Source organism: Alexandromys fortis, unplaced genomic scaffold (genome assembly GCF_014885135.2).
Source record: "Alexandromys fortis isolate MF-2015 unplaced genomic scaffold, M_Fortis_MF-2015_v1.1 scaffold_181, whole genome shotgun sequence".
Classification (NCBI taxonomy): domain Eukaryota; kingdom Metazoa; phylum Chordata; class Mammalia; order Rodentia; family Cricetidae; genus Alexandromys; species Alexandromys fortis.
The window spans coordinates 1,211,404-1,231,743 of NW_026068069.1; the positions used below are offsets into that span (position 1 = coordinate 1,211,404).

General features: G+C 40.7%; 1 long non-coding RNA gene across 1 annotated transcript; it reads right to left on the reverse strand.

Moving 5' to 3' along the window:
- Positions 1–7,464: 7,464 nt before the first annotated feature.
- Positions 7,465–20,133, reverse strand: LOC126487856 (uncharacterized). Its single transcript, XR_007588519.1, has 2 exons — positions 20,097–20,133; positions 7,465–14,823 (listed from the first exon to the last, which is right to left on the reverse strand). It is a non-coding gene; the product is annotated as an uncharacterized lncRNA (long non-coding RNA).
- Between the last annotated feature and the right edge of the window lie 207 nt (positions 20,134–20,340).

Here is a 20,340-nt window from a genome sequence, read left to right on the forward strand (position 1 = left end):
AAAGAATCATACTAACTGGGAAAAATAGAAGATAGTGCTTCTCTTTCTAATGTTCAGTGATCTTTGAACTGGGGTATCAGTCGTGAACTTCAGTTACTCCTCAGACTCTCTTTCTGATAGGATCAAAAATAACACAGTACAAAGGTCCGTCACTGCATCCAAGGGGTTTCTCTCTGGATACCCGGAGTAGTCTGCACTCAAGAAATTTCCCCGTAATGAATGACTTATGTTATCCAGGGAGGAAAGGTATTCTGCAAAATAGTTACTAACCCAGAACTATGAGTTAAGCATCTCTGTGTTCTCATCTTTATTGTGCAGTAGTGATTGACTTTACCAGTTTCACGCCACAGATACTAATTTTTACTTGGTAGTACCAAGTCAAACAAATCAGCCAGACTTCCATGTCTGAGACGGAGAGTGCTCTCAGCAATATGTAAAATTCTACATCTGACATTATCATGCCAACCTTATACTTACTTTCTCCAACAACTTTATATTTAATACTTCCATGAGAAAGAAACTAGAAGAATATGTTTAAAGGACCGAATCCAAATTCTGAATAACATTTCACCCTTCTTGGGTCTTTCTTAGAGTTAAAAGACTTCATAGTTAGATTTAAAATCCCTTAGTTATGATAAAAAGTTAACTTATGTATAAAACAAACTCACAAAGATAAGATAGATAATAGGATATTTTCTCTGTTTTTGCCGAATACAAATAAACTGTAGCAGGGAATTCTTTAAATGGCCAGTTCCCAAATAATAACACAGAGACTTGTTATTAATTATGAATGCTTGGCCTTAGCTTAGGCTTGTTCCCAGCTAGTTCTTATAACTTAAATTAACCCATTTATATTAATCTACGTTCTGCCCCATGGCTCATGACCTCTCCTCCATTCTGTATGCCTTACTACCTCTACATCTCGCTAGCTAAATCCCATGTGCCTCAGATTCTATACAAGTTTCTCTCTATCCTCAGAAGTCCCACCTATTCTGTCCTGCCTAGGTATTGGCCACTCAGCCCTTTATTAAACCAGTCAGAAGACACCGGAGGCAGAGACACATCTTTACAGTGTACAGATTATCTCTCAGCCGTCTTCCCATAGTAAAAAGTGCTCTTAAGGTGCTGTTAGCTAAGTAACTGGAGGAAAAAAGAAAACTTGTCATTGTCTGACGGAGCTATTTATATTGAGTACTGCTCATCAGAATGCTATTTTTAATAACGTTTTAAAAATACATCTTTGTTTCTTAAGAAAGACATTTAAACAGTTTTAACTACCATCAAAAACAAACCATAAACAACAGAGAGAAACTATTTTATAAAAAAATATGAAAATCCTAGCACTTAAAGAGGAGTATTTTCCTTCTCAAGGTCTGCAGGCTTTGTGCTCAGCCCAGTGCTTCTCAAAACCATCTGCTTCCCTCACAGATGGCTCTCATTGGTGAACTCACGGCAATGCTTCCCGTGAGAAGAGGAGACTTAAAACTACTCACTGAGGAGCAGCACCATATTTCAATCTACCAAACAAAGCCCTTCCAAAAGGTTGATGGATGAGAGGCCAAAAATGCCAAGCTCTCCTAAAATTAAAGACTTCACTTATTTATTCAACCCAAGCAAGAGCAACAAAACCAGTGCTTGCTTTCACTGTCCCTGTAGAGAAAGGGAGTGTGCTACAGTACAATTTCCAGCACAGGCATGAAAAGGACAGGAATGGTCACCTCCGTGGGTAAGCACCCTGAGTCACATCCCAGAAGAGTCATTTCTAAATGTTATTCATGGCATGACTCATGGAGAGAGAAAGAGAAAGAAAGAACCTTACCCTAGCACTTAACAAAGTTGCAGCCAACTTTGGTTGAACAAGACAGGAATTTCAAACTGTGGATTATCCTCACCTGCTGTCAATTTACCAAGACCAGAGGTAGTTAAGCAAGTCTAAGATGAAAAGTTAAATGTCAGGTTAACCCCACACATACCAGCTCTTATGTGCACATGATAAAAGCAACCTGTAAATACTGTCCTAAAGGTGCTGGTATCACATGACTATATTTTCAACTCTCTTTTTGAATTAATGTAATTGAATAATAATAATTGATACAAACAAAACTGTATATCACACGTATAAACATTGCATATATTAATACAGCTTTATAAACATGTATATGTATGTGTATAGGTACACACATATAAGTACATATTTGTATATATTCTTTTTTTACACACATACACACAGTTAATTTGTTTTATTTGCTCCACAAATGAATGTCAGCATACCTCCCTTTAAAGATGCTAGATAATTTGGTTTGTAGTTTTTCCAAATTTTTGAGTTGCATCACTAAAGTCATTTATTTTTGCTCCTTCTGATTTCTTTTTTTTTAATTTTTTTTTATTTATTTATTAAAGATTTCTGTCTCTTCCCCACCGCCGCCTCCCCTTTCCCTCCCCTTCCCCCAACCAAGTCCCCCTCCCTCGTCAGCCCAAAGAGCAGTCAGGGTTCCCTGCCCTGTGGGAAGTCCAAGGGCCACCCACCTCCATCCAGGTCTAGTAAGGTGAGCTTCCACGAAACTGCCTAGGCTCCCACGAAACCAATAGGTACAGTAGGATCAAATACCCATTGCCCTTGTTCTTGAGGTCTCGGTAGTCCTCATTGTCCACTATGTTCAGCGAGACCGGTTTTAACCCGGGCTTTTTCAGACCCAGGCCAGTTGGCCTTGGTGAGTTCCCGATAGAACATCCTTCCCCCTTGTCTCAGTGTATGGGTGCACCCCTCGCGGTCCTGAGTTCCTTGCTTGTGCTCTCTCTCCTGCTTCTGATTTGGACCTTGAGATTTCAGTCCGGTGCTCCATTGTGGGTCTCTGTCTCTGTCTCCTTTCATCGCCTGATGAAGGTTAATATTCAGGAGGAAGCCTATATGATTTTCTTTGGGTTCTCCTTCTTATTTAGCTTCTCTAAGAACCTGAATTATAGGCTCTATTTATGGCTAGAAACCAAATATGAGTGAGTACATCCCATGTTCCTCTTTTTGGGTCTGGCTTACCTCACTATTTCCATCCATTTGCCTGCAAACTTCAAGAAGTCCTTGTTTTTTACTGCTGAGTAGTACTCTAATATGTATATATTCCATACTTTCTTCATCCATTCTTCAATTGAAGGGCATCTAGGTTGTTTCCAGGTTCTGGCTATTACAAACAATGCTGCTATAAACATAGTAGAGCATATACTTTTGTTGTGTGATAAGGCCTCTCTTGGGTATATTCCCAAGAGTGGTATTGCTGGGTCCATGGGTAGGTTGATCCCGAATTTCCTGAGAAACCTCCACACTGCTTTCCAGAGTGGTTGCACAAGTTTGCATTCCCACCAGCAATGGATGAGTGTACCCCTTTCTCCACAACCTCTTCAGCAAAGGCTATCATTGGTGTTTTTGATTTTCGCCATTCTGACAGGTGTAAGATGGTATCTTAAAGTTGTCTTGATTTGCATTTCCCTGATCACTAAGGAAGTTGAGCATGACCTTAGGTGTCTTTTGGCCATTTGACCTTCTTCTGTTGAGAGATCTCTGTTCAGCTCAGTGCCCCATTTTATAATTGGGTTGATTAGCCTTTTACGGTTTAGTTTCTTGAGTTCTTTATATATTTTGGAGATCAGACCTTTGTCAGTTGCGGGGTTGGTGAAGATTTTCTCCCAGTCAGTGGGTTGCCTTTCTGTCTTAGCGACAGTGTCCTTTGCTTTACAGAAGCTTCTCAGTCTCAGGAGGTCCCATTTATTCATTGAGGCCCTTAGTGTCTGTGCTGCTGGGGTTATACGTAGGAAGTGGTCTCCTGTGCCCACGTGTTGTAGAGTACTTCCCACTTTCTCTTCAATCAGGTTCAGTGTGTTTGGACTGATATTGAGGTCTTTAATCCACTTGGACTTGCGTTTTGTGCATGGTGATAGATATGGGTCTATTTTCATTCTTCTACAGATTGACATCCAGTTTTGCCAGCACAATTTGTTGAAGATGCTCTCTTTTTTCCATTGTATACTTTTAGCTCCTTTATCGAAAATCAGGTGTTCATATGTTTGTGGGTTAAAGTCAGGGTCTTCTATTCGATTCCATTGGTCGACTTCTCTGTTTTTATGCCAATACCAAGCTGTTTTCAATACTGTAGCTCTGTAATAGAGTTTGAAGTCAGGGATGGTAATGCCTCCAGACGTTCCTTTATTGTATAAGATTGTTTTGGCTATCCTGGGTTTTTTGTTTTTCCATATAAAGTTGATTATTGTCTTCTCCAGATCTGTGAAGAATTTTGATGGGATTTTGATGGGGATTGCATTGAATCTATAGATTGCTTTTGGTAGAATTGCCATTTTTACTATGTTGATCCTCCCAATCCAAGAGCAAGGGAGATCCTTCCATTTTCTGGTTTCCTCTTCTATTTCTTTCTTCAAAGACTTAAAGTTCTTGTCAAATAGATCTTTCACTCCCTTGTTCAGGGTTACCCCAAGATATTTTATGCTCTTTGTGGCTATCGTGAAAGGTGAGGCTTCTGTGATTTCCCTCTCTGTTTCCTTATCCTTAGTGTATAGGAAGGCAACTGATTTTTTGGAGTTGATCTTGTATCCAGCCACGCTACTAAAGGTGTTTATCAGCTGTAGGAGTTCTTTGGTAGAGTTTTTGGGGTCGCTTATGTACACTATCATATCATCCTTCTGATTTCTTAATACACGCACTTAGAATTAATATTTTCCTGGTATGGTTGCTTTCGATGTGTCCCAAAGTCTGTGTTGTGCTGTTTTTTTTTTTTTTATTTCATTGCAGTTTTTTTATTTCTTCTTTGACCCATTTCTTATTAAGTAATGAGTTGTTCAATTTCAATGAATTTGTATACTTATGAGAGATTTTAAGTTTTATTACAATGTAGTCAGATAAGACACAGAGTTATTATGTAAAGATTTGTTTCACGCCCCAGAATGTGGTTTTGTTCCAGTAGAATGTGTATTTTTTTGGTATTTGCATGGGATATTCTGGAGATATCTGTTAAGTCTATTTGATGTATTTCATTATGTCATTTCATTCTAATTCTTTTTTGCTCATTTTTTGTCCAGATGACCTGTCTGTTGAAGAAAGTGTGTATACTGACATCATCTACTATTAGTGGGTTAATGTTAATCTGTCTTTAAATCCAGTAGTACATATTTTTATATACAGTTGGGCACCCCAGAGTTTGGTGCACCTGTGTATAGAACAGCAATGTCTTCATGGCTAACTGTCCCCTTTTGATTAGTTTTAATTTGAAGTCTATTTTGTCAGCTATTGGGATAGTGATGCCTGCTTGCATCCTAGTCTCATTTAATTGGAATATGTTTATCCACCCTTTAACTCAAGTTAAAGTGTTTCTTGTGGACAACAGACAAGTGGATTTTATTTTGTAGTTCATTCACTCAGTCTGTGTCTTTTGATTGGAGGATTGAGGCCACCAATAGTTAAAGTTTTATTGTTATAATGTGTGTTTTGATTGCAGTCGTTGTGTTATTGATTTTTTATTTGATTGTTTTTGCTGTGGCACTTTATGTTGTAGTAATTAATGACTTTTTCCCCACAGTCTCTTGGCTTTTGCTCTTTCCTCCCTTCAAGCTGAAATATTGTTTCCTGCGTTTTCTTTAGGTTTGGTTTGTTGGGTATAAATAATACTCTGTTTTTAATCACAGGAAGTTTTCCTACTCCTCCAATTATGGTGTATTATCTTGTTCAGTATTTCACTCTAAGTTGGCCCTCATGGTCTGTTAAGACTTTGAACGAATTGCTTCAGGCTCTTCTTGCTTTTAAAGCTTCCGACAAGAAATGGGCTGTTATTCTGACAGGTTTTCCTTTATTTATGAGTTGTGTTTTCTCTCACACAGCCTTCAATATACTTTCAGTACAGCTAAGCACACCCCAAGATGTGTCTACTATCTTTTCTTTGAAACTGAACATAGGAAAATACTCCTTACCTGAGCACACTTAGGAATGGGCCCATCCTATATGGTCATGCTAGAATATGACCCCATGTGTTTTTTTTTTCGTTTAAAGAGAGCTCAGCCTTGGAAATGACTCCTGTGTTCTCCTTGCTTGTTGAGGGTAAGAAAGCTTTCTCCACTCCTTTATGTCTTCGTTGTTCTTATTTGCATTAGGTTACAGTTGTGTTTGAACTTCATCATGGAGAAGGCCACTGATGCACTGAGGATCCAGAGTGGTAACCCATCAGTTGCCATTATGCCTGGAAGCTGGGCCAAACCAAGTTAGGACTTAAAGAAGGATGGAGTGTAAGGAATGTCGTGCCCAGGTCAATTTTGTGAAGGCCCGGTGTAAGTCATGCACGTGGTCATTGGAGTCTAGTACATCTGGAGAGTTGAAGTACTTGATGTTCCCGAAGGAACCCACCACCAATACCAGAGTGAGGATTCAGTCCATGCCACAGGAAACTGAAGAGCCAGGGTCTGTGGTATATTTAAGCAATAGAGTAGTTGCAGGCTGAGGCCTTTCACACACACTCGAACCCCTGGCACACATCATCTGCTGATTGAGAAGGATGAGATTTTTAGGTTTCCTACCCGCATCCTTGCTGGCTGGGGTCTCTCCCAGTGTTCACACAGTGTTCTTGTTTAGAAGAGAACCGGGGAGTGAGATGAACAGATTCAAATACTGGTGATTTTGAATAGATTTGATGGTGATTAGATGAAAGAAATTTAATCTTAATTGTTTTTGTCTTTATGATAATAAATCCAGCAAGATAAGAAAGTCTGAGAATTGAAAATAATATAAAGTGAGTTATATTTTTGTAAGAATATAATTCAGCTGGGTGTGGTAGGACAACTCCCAGGATTTGGGAGATAGAGTCAAGAGGATTAGGGATTCAAAGCTAGCCTTAGCTACACAGTGGTTTTGAGGCCATCCTGGGCTACAGAGCTCCCTGTCTCAAAACAAAAATGATGAATACGTGTGGTATCTTAGATAAAACAGGATATGTCCTTGTGGTATCTACAATTTTTCTCCTCCCATAGGTTTGCTTAACATTTCTTTTAGAAGCCACATGAACAACTTTAAAAAAAAAAAAAAACCTTTTTCATTGCAGGAAATGCTTTTACCAGCTGAACCACGCCACTGACCCTCATACCTATTGTTTAAAATGGGATCTTACCATAAGACCTACTCAAGCCTCCCATTTATAGTCCTGCTGCCTCAGTCTCCCAAGTCCTAGGCTTATAGATATCTTCAATTACACCCAGTGCCTAAACACAGCTTCTTAAATATTATAGACGATAAAACATAACCTGATATTCTGATTTTAGAATCCCAGTCCATGGCAAATAGAGAGAAAAAAAACTTTACATATTTTTGTCTTAAGAGAGTATATTTACAGTTAAGTTGTACTTATATATATTTTAAGCATTGCTGATTTATAAAACAAATAGATCTATTTATTTTTAATAAGTAGATTTATTGTTGGATATGGTGGCATAAGCCTGAATTTCCAGAACTCGGGAAGCTGAATCAGGAGAATTATTTCAAGTTTAAAGCAAACCTGGGCTATATAGCAAGTTGAACCTAGCCAAGTCTTCGCAGCCGGATTCTGTCCCGAAGGAAAAGCCAGTGATTAATTTCTTTCATTGTTATTAGATAGGAGAACTCATTCTAAGCAGTTACGAAAACTGACAGGCTTATTCCTGCCCAAGACAACTGCTGTAGGAATCCTTCTGGAATAGGCTCTCTGACACTAGCAAGAATAGAAGAGAGCAGATGCCACCCACCCCCATGGACCGAACCCAGGACAGCTCCTAAAAGGCCTGAGTTCTGGATCCAGCGTTCTCTTTCTAGTCTCTAAAACTCCAAGGCAGAATGGGCAAGCAAGCGAGATTTTACAGAATCCTGTGTGGAAGTCCTCAGGTTGTTAAGGGCAACAGTACATTGTTTCAGCTATTTCTCCAGGTCATTCTGACCCAGGGAGCAAGTGAAGTCACTCTTGGCAAACAGGTAGTACAAGCAGTGTTTTCAATAAACCACTAAATAAATCAATATCTGATAAATGATATTTTCTACCTTATTCTACTTCAAAGTCAATTCCATCTCCCTGTCTCCCTCTCCTTTCACCAATTGACTCACCCAGCCTTGGTAGAGCTAAGACTTCTTTAGTAGCTTGGCTGTTTTGCTTTGCTGATCTTCAGCTTGAACCCCAATATCTGTCTCTGGGTTTTAATTACTTGCGCTACAAGTGTTGAGCAGGCTGTTTCACCTCAGTGGATCTTGTTTTTGTCTTATTTAGACTAAATGATTTCTAGAGGTCTTTCCAACTCACCATTCTAAGAAGTGATGTGTGACCCCATGCTGCTTTTCTTGCTCAGCAGCATTTGCTTTCTGGCCATGTTTTGCTCCTTGGCCCAGTTTTGGCAGAGTAGGTCAAACAAGTTCTAAGTGTGCACCAGCCTGGTCTCTGTTTCTATACTCAGTGGTACTCTAGCGTAGGCAGCTTTTCATCTGGCCGCAAAGAAGCAAGCCAAGGAGACGCAGGAGTACAAAAGAGAACGACTGGAAGGGGAGTCTAGGAAATACAGCACACAGAGACATCAGGAAGTAGGATGAAGAACAGAAAATGGAGGAGCTAGCCAGGCTATAGAAAGAACTGGAAGCAAACTGGGAAGGCCATGTGCTGACTAAACCTGAGCAATCTCTGTTGTTTTAGGTTTCAGGGAAAGGAGAACAAACTTCTCTAGACATTAGCCCCTGGGAAGCACCCACATTAACATTTACTGAAGGTATTGAGTAAACAATAAGTCACTCTTCTACATAAATTCATGAAATTACCTCCTCTTACTTGTTTATTCTTCAGCATTTGGTACATGCCTCTAGGGTCCTGGGGACAGATGGAGGCATTTCACCCCGCACCCAGGCTTGAATATTAAAATATCTGTCTCAAAATGAGCGAGTCAGCTTCTGCAGACTCACAAGGACTGACCGTCACCAAGCCATGAGGGCATCATGTGCGGACCGCCCACAGTGGGAGAATTTACATGATGGAAATCTTCCAACACTACACATTAGAGCTTTGTTTTCTGGAAAGACCGCTCATTAATGTAACATTGTTACATAAGAAATGTGTCTATACCACATAGAACCTCTCTACCCAGCCATGTCTCGAGCATTCTTCTCCAGGGTCTAGCCCTTTGAGTCTGCCAAACCCTCCGGTCTCCATATTTTCCACAACCCTAAGATCCAGGTCCCAAATCCAGTTTTCCAGTTTAGTCTGGCTACCTCTGCTTGTACTATAACCAATTTCTAGGTTTTCCCCAGGACCCATCTTGCCCATCATTGACCATAAACCCTTTCCTGACTACATCCAACCTCTTCTTCCAGCCATATCCCACACATCCTGCTCCAGGGTCTATTTCAGTGAGTTGGCCTGATCCTTCCTTCCACACACCCAACCCAAATCTCCAGTCCAGAAATAGGTGACCTCTTTTTGAGATGTTGAAGAACGAGGTCTCATATACCGAAGCATTACAGGCTATCACCAGTACTCTTGGTTACCCTTCAGAACTTGACAGCAAGATCACATTGCTGAAAACAGAACATATTTGAATCACAGAACAAGGAGAAATCAAGCTGGTGCTGACCTGAAGGCTTCAGCCCCACTGGCTAGCTTCCATGGTGCTGGAAAGTACTACCCATGCTATCGAAGGAGGAAAGCCATTCTCATTCTCATCCAGCTGTGAACTCTGCACATTACAACAGCTGGACTGACAAGATATGTCCATAGGTGTAATAGTCGCAAGAATGACTGCAAGCTCCAACAGTGGTGGATGACATCAAGGAAACAATGTTTTCTTGACATCATGGGGCAGTTGCAGTGATGGTGACAATGTGCACAAGGCCCATGAAAGCCCAAGCTAGATAAAAGCCCAGCACAGAGGAGGAGACTGAGGCATGGAATCCCATCACTAACTGAGGAGATATTGATTGACATTTGATAGCTGGTGGGAGAGTGGAAGTCACTTCTCTTGAACAGCATGACTCCTGGTGGGTCAGCAGCACACCAGGGTAGACCCCACTCTCAAGACCAGTTGGAAATACAAATTAGAATTAATGGGGGAAAATAAAGAAGAAAACTCAAAGTTGGGTTGGAAGTAAGGGGAGAAAGAGATGATGGATATGGGGAGAGCTTGCGAAAGAAGATGAATATGTCCAAATACAGTACATGAAATTCTTAAAGAATAAAAATATTGTTTAAAAAGGAAAGATAATATGTTCTATACACTCAGTAGTAACTATAGAAATTCAAAAGGCTTCAAAATATTCAAAATGTTCTGTAGCCACTTGTATTCTTAATGTGAAGATAAAAGCTAAAATATAATACTATGCTAAGATGTATCCAATGTACATATGTACATGTAGCATGAATTCTAATTGGTCTTAATATATAAAAACCAGAGTCAAATATTAGGGGGTTAAAACTGAAGGATCAGGGAAGGAATACGGCCAGATATTAGAGGGACCCTTTACCTCTAAGAATGCTCAGACCCAAGGGGCGAACCTGTCTTCAGACTGTCTCCTCAGGCTTCATCCTCACATTGCAACTGTCTACACCAACCTCAGACTGTCTCCTCCCATCTTATATTCCTTTCTCCATCCAGCCATATTCCTTCCTGTCTCCTCCTCTCTAGTGCTGGGATTAAAGGCGTGGGACTCCCAAGTTCTTGTATTACAGGTGTGAGCCACCACTGCCTGGCCTATAGTGGCTTAGCTCTGCATTCTGATCTTCAGGCAAGCTTTATTTGTTAAAAACACAAGCAAAATATCACTACATATATAAGATGTAAAGAATATAAACTATGAAAGGGAATAGAGTATACTCAGTGTGTTTTTATCAGGTAGATTCCTACACTACCTTTATATTCACTGTGAAGTTGCTATCATTTCAAAATAGCTTCCCGTAATAGGAAGAATTTCCCATTTCCTTCATGAACTCAAATGCTATCTACAAAACACTCAGAAAACATACATACAAAAACATAAAAGAGGCTGGGAAGATGGCTTGGTAGTTAAGAGTACTGTTCTTCCAGAGGACTCAGGTTCAATGCCGTACACTACGTGGCAGCTCACAACTGTAGTTCTCATTCCGGGAGTTTGGACACACTCTTCTTGCCTCAAAGGGCACCGGGTATGGACACAGTGCCCAGACATACATGTAGACAAAACGCCCATGTGCATAAAAATTACTGTTTAAAAAACCAAAAGGCAAGGGATGAAAACACAAGGTTACAAATAAATAATGCCTAAGGGATACTATGGGGAAAAAAAACACAAAATGAAATACAAAAGAAGACAGAGAAGAAAATATATAATGGAAAAATGGCCATTTTGTCAAGAATGAAAAACAATTCTAAGTTTGTATGTACGCATTACTGGAGTGCCCAAATATATAAACATGAAGTGGGATAAAAGCCTCAGTGCAGTCATAGCTGGGGAACCTATTTCAGCAATGAAAAACACTCCAGGGATTTTAACATGAGCAGAGTTAAACTGCCTGGCAGGCTCCTTGGACCTAACCAATGGTCCCTCCAACAGCTACAAAAGGCACATCATTTTCAAGACCACACAGAACAGTAATCTAGACAGATGATAGAGTATGCCAATGCTGGCCCCTTCTGTCTTGGAAGTGTGTGACTTGTGATTTTACAGGGGCTCACAAGTTTGCCTTGCTCTTCAGAAAAGACTTTGAACTTGAGTGTTTAAAAAACACTGGAACTGTCGTTGGGAACTCTTGGACCACACGCAGACTTCAGTATTAGGTGGCCCTGAGTCTGTGCACCGAGGGCTTGAGGATGCTACTTGAGTACGAAATGTCCTCCACAGGTCAGTGTATGTGTATGCAGTGTTTGCTCCCCTACTGAGGGCACTGCTTTCAAAAGCTCTGGGAGCTTCAGGAAGTGGGGCTTCTGTTTTAAAAGTAAAGCATGGGAGCTGGAGTTATTTGGACGTATCTTGTTTCAGCTCCACCTCTATGTCTTTTCTATTTCCTGTTTGCCATGATGTGAAAACTTTGACCATGTACAGTCAATCCATAATCTTCTACCCAAGTGCATAGCACCAAGAAAATAAAGGCTGACACCCCGGAAATCAGGAGCCAAACAAGACCTCCAGAAAGGGTCCAGTGATTAAAAAACTAGTTAACTCAGATCCTATAGTTATATACAGTACTCTAAAAGACCCTTATTGCCAATCAAACTATGAGGAAACTATTAGCGAATTAACCTTATCAGGCATTCTCCAAAATTGTTGTCAAATTCCCTCTATGTCATTAAAACCAAGAAAAGTTTGAGAAACGATTACAGCCTGTGGGAAATTAAAATGATACTACAGCTAAGCATAGTGTAGCATCCTGGAATGGATCATGGAAGAAGATGTCAGGGATGTATTGAAATTCTGAATAAAGTATGGTGATTAATCAAAAAGGGGGAAATAAGACTGCATACACACAGACACACACACACACACACACACACACACACACACACACACACACACACATATATATCTCAGGTGAGTTCCACTTATGTCTCCCAATGTAGACCATGCTGGTCTCCGTTCACTACGCATTGTAGACTGCCTTCAAAATCATGATCCTCATGCCTCAGCCTACTGAATGCCAGGATGGTATACAGGCATCACTATAATAAATCACACAGATGAATTTTAAGAGCAGATTATAGGAAAAAACAGGCACAGACTGCATAATGTTATTGATATGAAGTTCTACAAAAATTTAACTTAGTTGAATACGGAGATGATGGTAATTGCCAGAGATCAGAAAAAGGGGAAAATGTTGGGGTGCAAAAAGGCAATGCAAGCAACTTTTTATAGACATGGAAATGTTCTATAGTGTGATAACAGTATTTATTATAAGAAACATATTTGGGTAAATTGGTAATATTATATGTTCATTAGATCCTAGTAATGCTGCCTTTATAATGATTGCCTTTAAAGTCTTTAAGGATCACAGCCCAGCCTGAAAATATAACGTGATGCTGCAAACGTGTTATATAAATAAGTATGGCATATTGCCCCAGCACTGTAACTCACGGAGCTCAGGAAGTCTTCCCAGAGGTTCTGAGAAGGATTTCTAATCCTTTTTGCCCCGCGGTTTATGGGTGGTCAACTTGTTCTGGAAAGAGAGTCCACTCATTTTACATTACAAACCCTGTTTAACAGAAAGCGAGGTGCCTGCATTTGTCGCTACTCCACCTATCTCCAGCCAGATAGTAATTTATGATATTCTGGCAAGAGGGATTTTCTTTTGATTCCACCTGTGACATTTTAAATAAGGATGGGTCTTTAAGGACGTGGGAAAAAAATCTCTGTACAGGAAGAGGAAGTTGCTCTTCCAAGTTCATGGACGCAGAGTTTGGCTTGCTTTGACACTTGGCAATGTTTCACTCCCCAAATGTTCCTATCAGCCCTCAGGATATTCTTTCTCGGAATCTTTTTATACGATTTTTCCCCCTCCTTTTTAATGTTCCACTTTCCCCTGCTACCTTTAGTAGAGACAGCTGGTTTCAATGAACGCTATGAAAATCAGCAGATTATCCCCAACAGAAACGTTTAGCCCTGGTCTTGGACCCTGCTGCCTGATGCTTTGTGTCTTCTTGTCCGCTCTTCCCCATAAAACGTACGCATTTGCTTTCCTCAGACATAGTAATAACAATAAAAGTAACAACAACAACAAACACAAAAGGAAAGTCTTTTGCCAAAGGTGCAGCCTTCCTCCTAGTTTCCTAGGTTCATGTTGCTAAAGGAACTTTCATCTTCCCTCCGTCTTGTTCCCATCCAATTTATAGTCAAGTCCTTCCAAATCCCTTACCCGAGCCCAGGCTCACATTACCTCATAGCTGTCCTCTTGAGATAGATGATATCTATCTCAGGCCTCCATTCACTGTGTTTTGAAACAGCCTGGGAACAGCTGCTACGACACCACCGATGTATCTTTTTACTGACACCTCTCTGTGAGAGACTCTGCGCTTCCCATTTCTGCCCTAATAAATCCGAGACGCAACATCCAAACTCCGGTGTCCTAAAACCGCTCTGCTGTATCGCACACACATCTCAGCGAAATCGGCTTGCCATTGCCTCTATTAAGAGCTTGCTGTGCACTAAATTGCACACTTAGTTCTCCGTATAACTCTAAAAAGTAGATCGCCATCATTTTCAATGGCCAGAAAAGGCAATCAAGAAACAAAACAAATCGAAGTAATTTGCTAATAGTTATGCAAAACTTAGAACCTTTTTCTGCCTAAACACCTCAACTTCAAATCTGCTCTGCCGGTCTAGTTCCCTCCACTAGACACTCCTCTTTCTGCTAGTCACACCTCACAGTTGATTTCTTTCAGCGGAGGTATAATCCAAAAGGCACCTATTCATTCATTTTTTTCTCAAGACTCCCTTTTCTGGCCTGATGTGTTTTTTTTTTTTTTTTCGCATTTCACTTCTGCGTATAGATCAGCTGTTAAAGCACAGCTCTGAAAATTGTGTGTGTCCTGTCTGACTTGTACCCCTAGCAGAATGCTCGGTCTACTGTATATGATCAGTAAAATCTGTTGAATGAAGAATAAAGTCCCTCATTTTCAGGAGGCCCAGGTATTGATGGTTTTCAATTCTCTGGCCGGTCGTCCACTTCTTCTCACTGAGTAAATATTCAGCAAGCATAAGTCAGTGTGCAGTTCGTTGTCTTCCTATCCTGCAGACATGGAGGTGCATGGAGATGGTGTCTTCCTCTGTGAAATTCCTTAAGGACAGCATTTGAATTCTCCTCCTGCAGACTGAAGAATTTCTGCTTTAGTATATAAATATGTAGGCTTTAGGCGAAAATGATTACAACATAAACACTGAGAGCAGGGAATTGCTTTTCCTCAGACAAAATGATACCTGAGTTCTTAACAGCTTACAACATCTGGAAAGAAACAGAATTGAAAAATACTCAAAAATGTTACTAGGTGAACAATAAAATGTCATCTGACATTTCTGAGTACACTCTTTAAAAGGCAACAAGATGATCACATCGTCCTACTGGGAATCTATATGAAAACATATATCTAAATACTAAGACATAAATAGGCTGGGGAGAGGGTAAGAAGAGGGAGAAAATAGCCTGCCCTAGATAGCACTATCCCTTTCTCATACTATCTAACAACAATCTGTGCTTCCTACCTTTAAAGCAAGCGTTACTGCCTAAAGTTTACTCATATCTAAGCATTATATGATTACATACTCTTTCTGAAATGATGAGGACTATATGTAACAGAGCTAGGATCAAGAATCAGGCTGTCAAGTTCCAATTTAGTGCTCTGACAGAGTAGAATGTTACTGCTCTTGCAGCCAGTAACCCCTTCGGAACTGCTTGCTTGGTGAACTGGAGGCATATTTGTTAACTGGTGCTACCACCTGCTGGTAAGTTTTCCCATAATTCACATTATAACAGATCCTACAATACCAAAATATTATTCAATAAAATGTATTATTGTAACTATATTCATGATCCTATCTTTTTTAATTAATTCTTGTGTGTATTGTCTAGTTACACCGACTTTTGAAACTGCCAATTTGTATTCTGAAATTGCCCTATGAATCATATAATACAGTAATAATAGATATTATTAGTCTTGTCATATAAAAGTGTCTAAACAGTTTTGTTTCTCCTCTTAATAACTTTGTTTACTTTCTAAACTGTCTATATTTGAGAAAACATTTTAATAATTTCTAAAAATACACAATATGATAGTAGATTTGAATCAAATAATACTGCAAATCAATAATCTATAACCTTGTGCACATATGAATCATATTGTAATCTTATTCTTAGTTCTGCTGCAGCCTGGCTGCCTGGTCCCCTGCTCTAAACCCAGTCCTATCCTTTATGTACTTGGCCTCTTAGTGAAGCCCTGGAGACCCACCAGTTCTTCCCAGCAGTACTTGCAGTATTTCTTTTTAGCCCATGTCCAATTCTCTGGGATTCCACTGACCCATAGGACATCTCCTTACTAAGGACCCATAGCTGCCACACAGGTTGGAACTCATGTAGGGGACCTTCATCCTCTTTCCTGTCCTTTGTTCTGGTTTCTCCAGATTTACCATTCGTCCTGCTGTAGACTAATGGTAGTTCCTTCTCGTAGTTCACACCCATCCTCTAGTGACTCAGCCTCTTGGTCAGATTCAAAGACCCCCTACTTCTTCCAGCTGCATCTCTCTGCAAACCATTTTAGCCCATCTTCTTGCCCACCTGCAGAAGAGCTCTTACCAGGGAGCAAACCCCCAAATACTTGGCTGGAGTTAAACATTGCTTTCTACCAGGGATCTCAAGTGTACCACGCCTGGCTGGGGAATCGGACCCCACAGCCACCATACTTGCTGGGACCTGGAGTGGAAAACGATAACCAAAGAATGAAACACCCACCCAACAAACACAGGACCAGATGTTTATACCAAGAAACACCTCAAATGTCATAACCCCAGGGAAAAGCACAAACATGAAAAACAAAGACAATATGTCTCCTCCAGAAGTCAGAAACCCTATTTAGGACTAATCATGTAGAGCAATTCAATATAGCTCAGTAACTAATGTGTTCTTTAAGAACCTTAGAAAGAGTATAATAATAGAAAACTTGGAATAAACACTTATAATGATCTAACATTAAATAGACCACAGATGGTAGAACTACGTTAGGCATGGGAGATGGAGTGTTTTCATTATTTTCAAATGGTTCCCAAGCCATGCAATCCATTTTTATAAGATGAAAGCCGAGATCATGGCTAAATGTAAGTACCCTACGGGAAGGGACTTCTCTGAAAATAAAAATTTATATGGAAGATAATAAAACATAAATTCAGTATGAAATTATCATACCGCATTCTATAATTAGCTTTAAATTTTCTATGGGGTTATTTATAAACAACCACAATGGGCTATGTCTGATGGCAGTTTGAGAGTCTTATTCCCACAGCATGCCCAGAGAGGTGTCATAGATCTCCCAGCCCTGACAGTGGCCTGGGAATAGACTGAAAGCACATCTGGATAGACGTGATTATACTGAGATGTTAGTTTTTCTGGGTACCAGACATGGAACTCTCCTGGACCTGCTTGTGTCTATTCCAAAGAGTCTTCCAGAACTGTTAGCTTTTACTTTTTTTTTTTTTAATCACTACTGTGGCACACCGGTAAGGCCAGAGCTAGGAGTGATTTCTTGGCTTCCATGACAAAAGAACCTTCACATGAATCTACTATGTACATTAGAACACATGAGCTGGCTTTCTGGGATGTATCACAAAGTTGAGAAACAGAAGTGTGTAACTGTTGGGGAGAGAAACAAATCAACCTTAACTTGCATAAATGGTAATGATCACTGGGTTTGTACAGAGGAGAGACTCTCTGGTTCTTATCATATGCCAGGCTAATTTCACAGAGATGGGCCTCCCTCCTTCTCGCCCTCCTCTCCCCCTACCTCCTCTCTTTTTCTCTTTTTTCTTCATATATGTGACTGAAAAAATCATGCACTATTTAAAAAAAAACAAAGCAATAAGAAATCTTTGCATTTTAGCTAGATTTGAATTGAAGGGAGCTGAAATCTTTGGCATACACCGTGTGAATTTACTGCCCTCCCCTGGGAGAGATGTACCTTCCGAGATTAAGGTGATGACGGAGAACGGATACAGTTCTCCATATTTATAAGCAATCTGCGGACTCATCGAGAGTTGTCTACGTGATAGAAGAAGCTGGAGTTTTAGGACTAATTTATAAAGGGTGATTTTTTTTTCCCTTTTCTAAGGTCCCAAGGCCCATTGAAGGTCCTTCTGAGACACTTGGCTAACAGCGGCATTTCTGTAAAGTTCTGAGGGAAGAAACTGTGGATCCCTTGACTTAATCAGAATTGTCTCTTGGCCTCTGAATATACAGCCAGTGTTGGTGGTGTCTATATCTTGACCTCATTCTATTCTATTTTTTAATTTTAAATTTTTTAATTTATTTTACATACCAACCACAGTTCCCCCTCCTACCCCTCTTCCCAATTCCCACAACCTCCCCCCTTTCCACTCCTTAGAAAGGCTAAAGCCTCCCATGAGGAGTCAACACAGCCTGGCACATCAAGTTAAGGCAGGACCCCCCACACACACACACACACATCAAGGCTGAGTAAGGCATCCCATTATAGGGAATGAGCTTAAAAAAAAACAGCTCATGCACCAGAGATAGATCCTGGTCCTACTGCCAAGGGCCCCACAAAGAGACCAGACTACACAACCGTTGCTCACATGCAGAGAACCTAGTGTGGTGTGACCTCATTTGGAAAACAGGACTGCGGGTGATCTGTAGTGTAGCGAGCTTGAAAACCAGATAAAGGATTGATTTCCTGCTTAAAGAGAAGCACTGACTAACTTGCAATTACCCCTTAAAGAGGGGTAGCTGGAGCGAATCAGAATAGATCAGAAAACATCACTAAAGATAAGATCTAACATGCTGTCTGCCTCCAGTGAGTTTTTCCAATAGGAAGACAAGTTCATAGAATACAGAATGAGAAAAACTGAGCCAGTAGTGATCACGGTGAAAATCCTGCCTATATACTAGACTTCCCTTTGGGACAGTTCTTTCAAGAATGTATGTCAACGGCAAGCCACAGTCAAATCAGGATATCTTGGGTAGGCCTATGGATGGACACATTGTTAAGGGCTCTCGTGATGCCAACGTATAACAGTGGTTACCAACCACTACCTGGATTGAAGGGATGTCTCAGTGATTAAGGGCACTTGCTGCTCTTCCAGAGGACCTGAATTGGGTTCCCAGTACCCATATCACACACCTTCCAACTGCCCATAACTCCAGCTCCAGGGGATCCATTGTGCTCTTTTGACCTCCACAGACACTCACACAAATGGGGTACAGTCACACAGTCACACACATAAAACAGCTATGTGAGCCAGCAGCAGCACAACCCTAAGACTCGGGACTAGTTGTCCAGATCATTGGAGAATTAAGCCGTGCTTCTTAAACATGGCAATTGTCCGAGGGTTGTGTTAAATTTCAGCAGGTTTGTTGTGTTTCACTTTTTAAATGAAGCATGCCTTTCAATTATATAACGAAGACAAATCACTACCATGCCTCTAACTCGAGCACCGCTTATCATTCAGAGCCAAGAGTCCTCCCTTGTCCCAGTCAGCAAGATGTTGGGGTAAGGCTCGAGATTTATAAAGCACTTACAAACACAGGCCAAGCATATCTGGTGTCAGGCATGGAGGTTTAGATTTCATACATGTGGACTGTGGGCTTTAGAATTAAAAAAAAAAAGAAAATTCTCCAGGTAATTCTAAAATACAGCAAAACGGTTGGCTGCTGCCTCTGAGCGCTTAGAGAGTGAAATACTGAAGACGATCTGACAAACTGTACTCAAGGAAGAATTAGAACAAGACCTCTCTTACAACTGATGAATGAATCTACCTAGTAGTCGTATGGACCACAGGCCTGCCAGACAGGATTTTCATTTGCGTTGGATCTGGAGCTCCAAATGGATCTAGATGTTGCTGTGGCAACCCGGGGATCCAAGTGGTGACTGGCTGACCGTTACACAATATGATAACGCTCCTTTGTGCTGTGCAGGGCCTCTTCTATTTCATGCATTCATGTTTTAAAATTGCCCTATGAGCTCTAGGTTCAGCAGTATCTAGGAGCACAGGAACTCCACATCACTTGGCATGATGAGTGCTGCTGTCGATCATCAGAAACGACTGTGCCTAAACCAAACAATCAGCCTTCCCAGCAGACATTAGACACCTCTCTGGCATAGTAGGTGGTCCCTTCACAACTGAGAATGCTTTTCAAAGCCCAACGTTAAGTCGTGCCCCCTCATAAAACTGAATTTATATACTGCAAGTGCAAGCACATACATAAAGCCAGGTACTTAACTCTGAGTTTGGGGATAAAATACTCTCTGACAGGTTATGCAAACTCAAATAGATAAAAGAGAAAGGACACTTGTCAAAGTTTCCCGTCTACAGTCAGGTGCCTGATTTATGCCCCACGTCAACATTTTATACCCACGTCGTTCACCTGCACAGAAGCCAGGCTTTCCCAGGGCAGATGTAGCCATCTGCACTGTCACCATGGTATAAACTCCTTCAAAACTATACATGCGGGGCCATTAAAATAGCAGCTCCATGGGTAAAGACATTTGTCGCCAAGCCTGATGGCCTGAGTTTGATCCTTGGAACCTATGTGGTGGAAAAGAGAGAGCCAACGTGGGCAAGTTGCCTTCTAACCTCCTCAATGCTCTCAAGTGTATGTGTGCCCACAC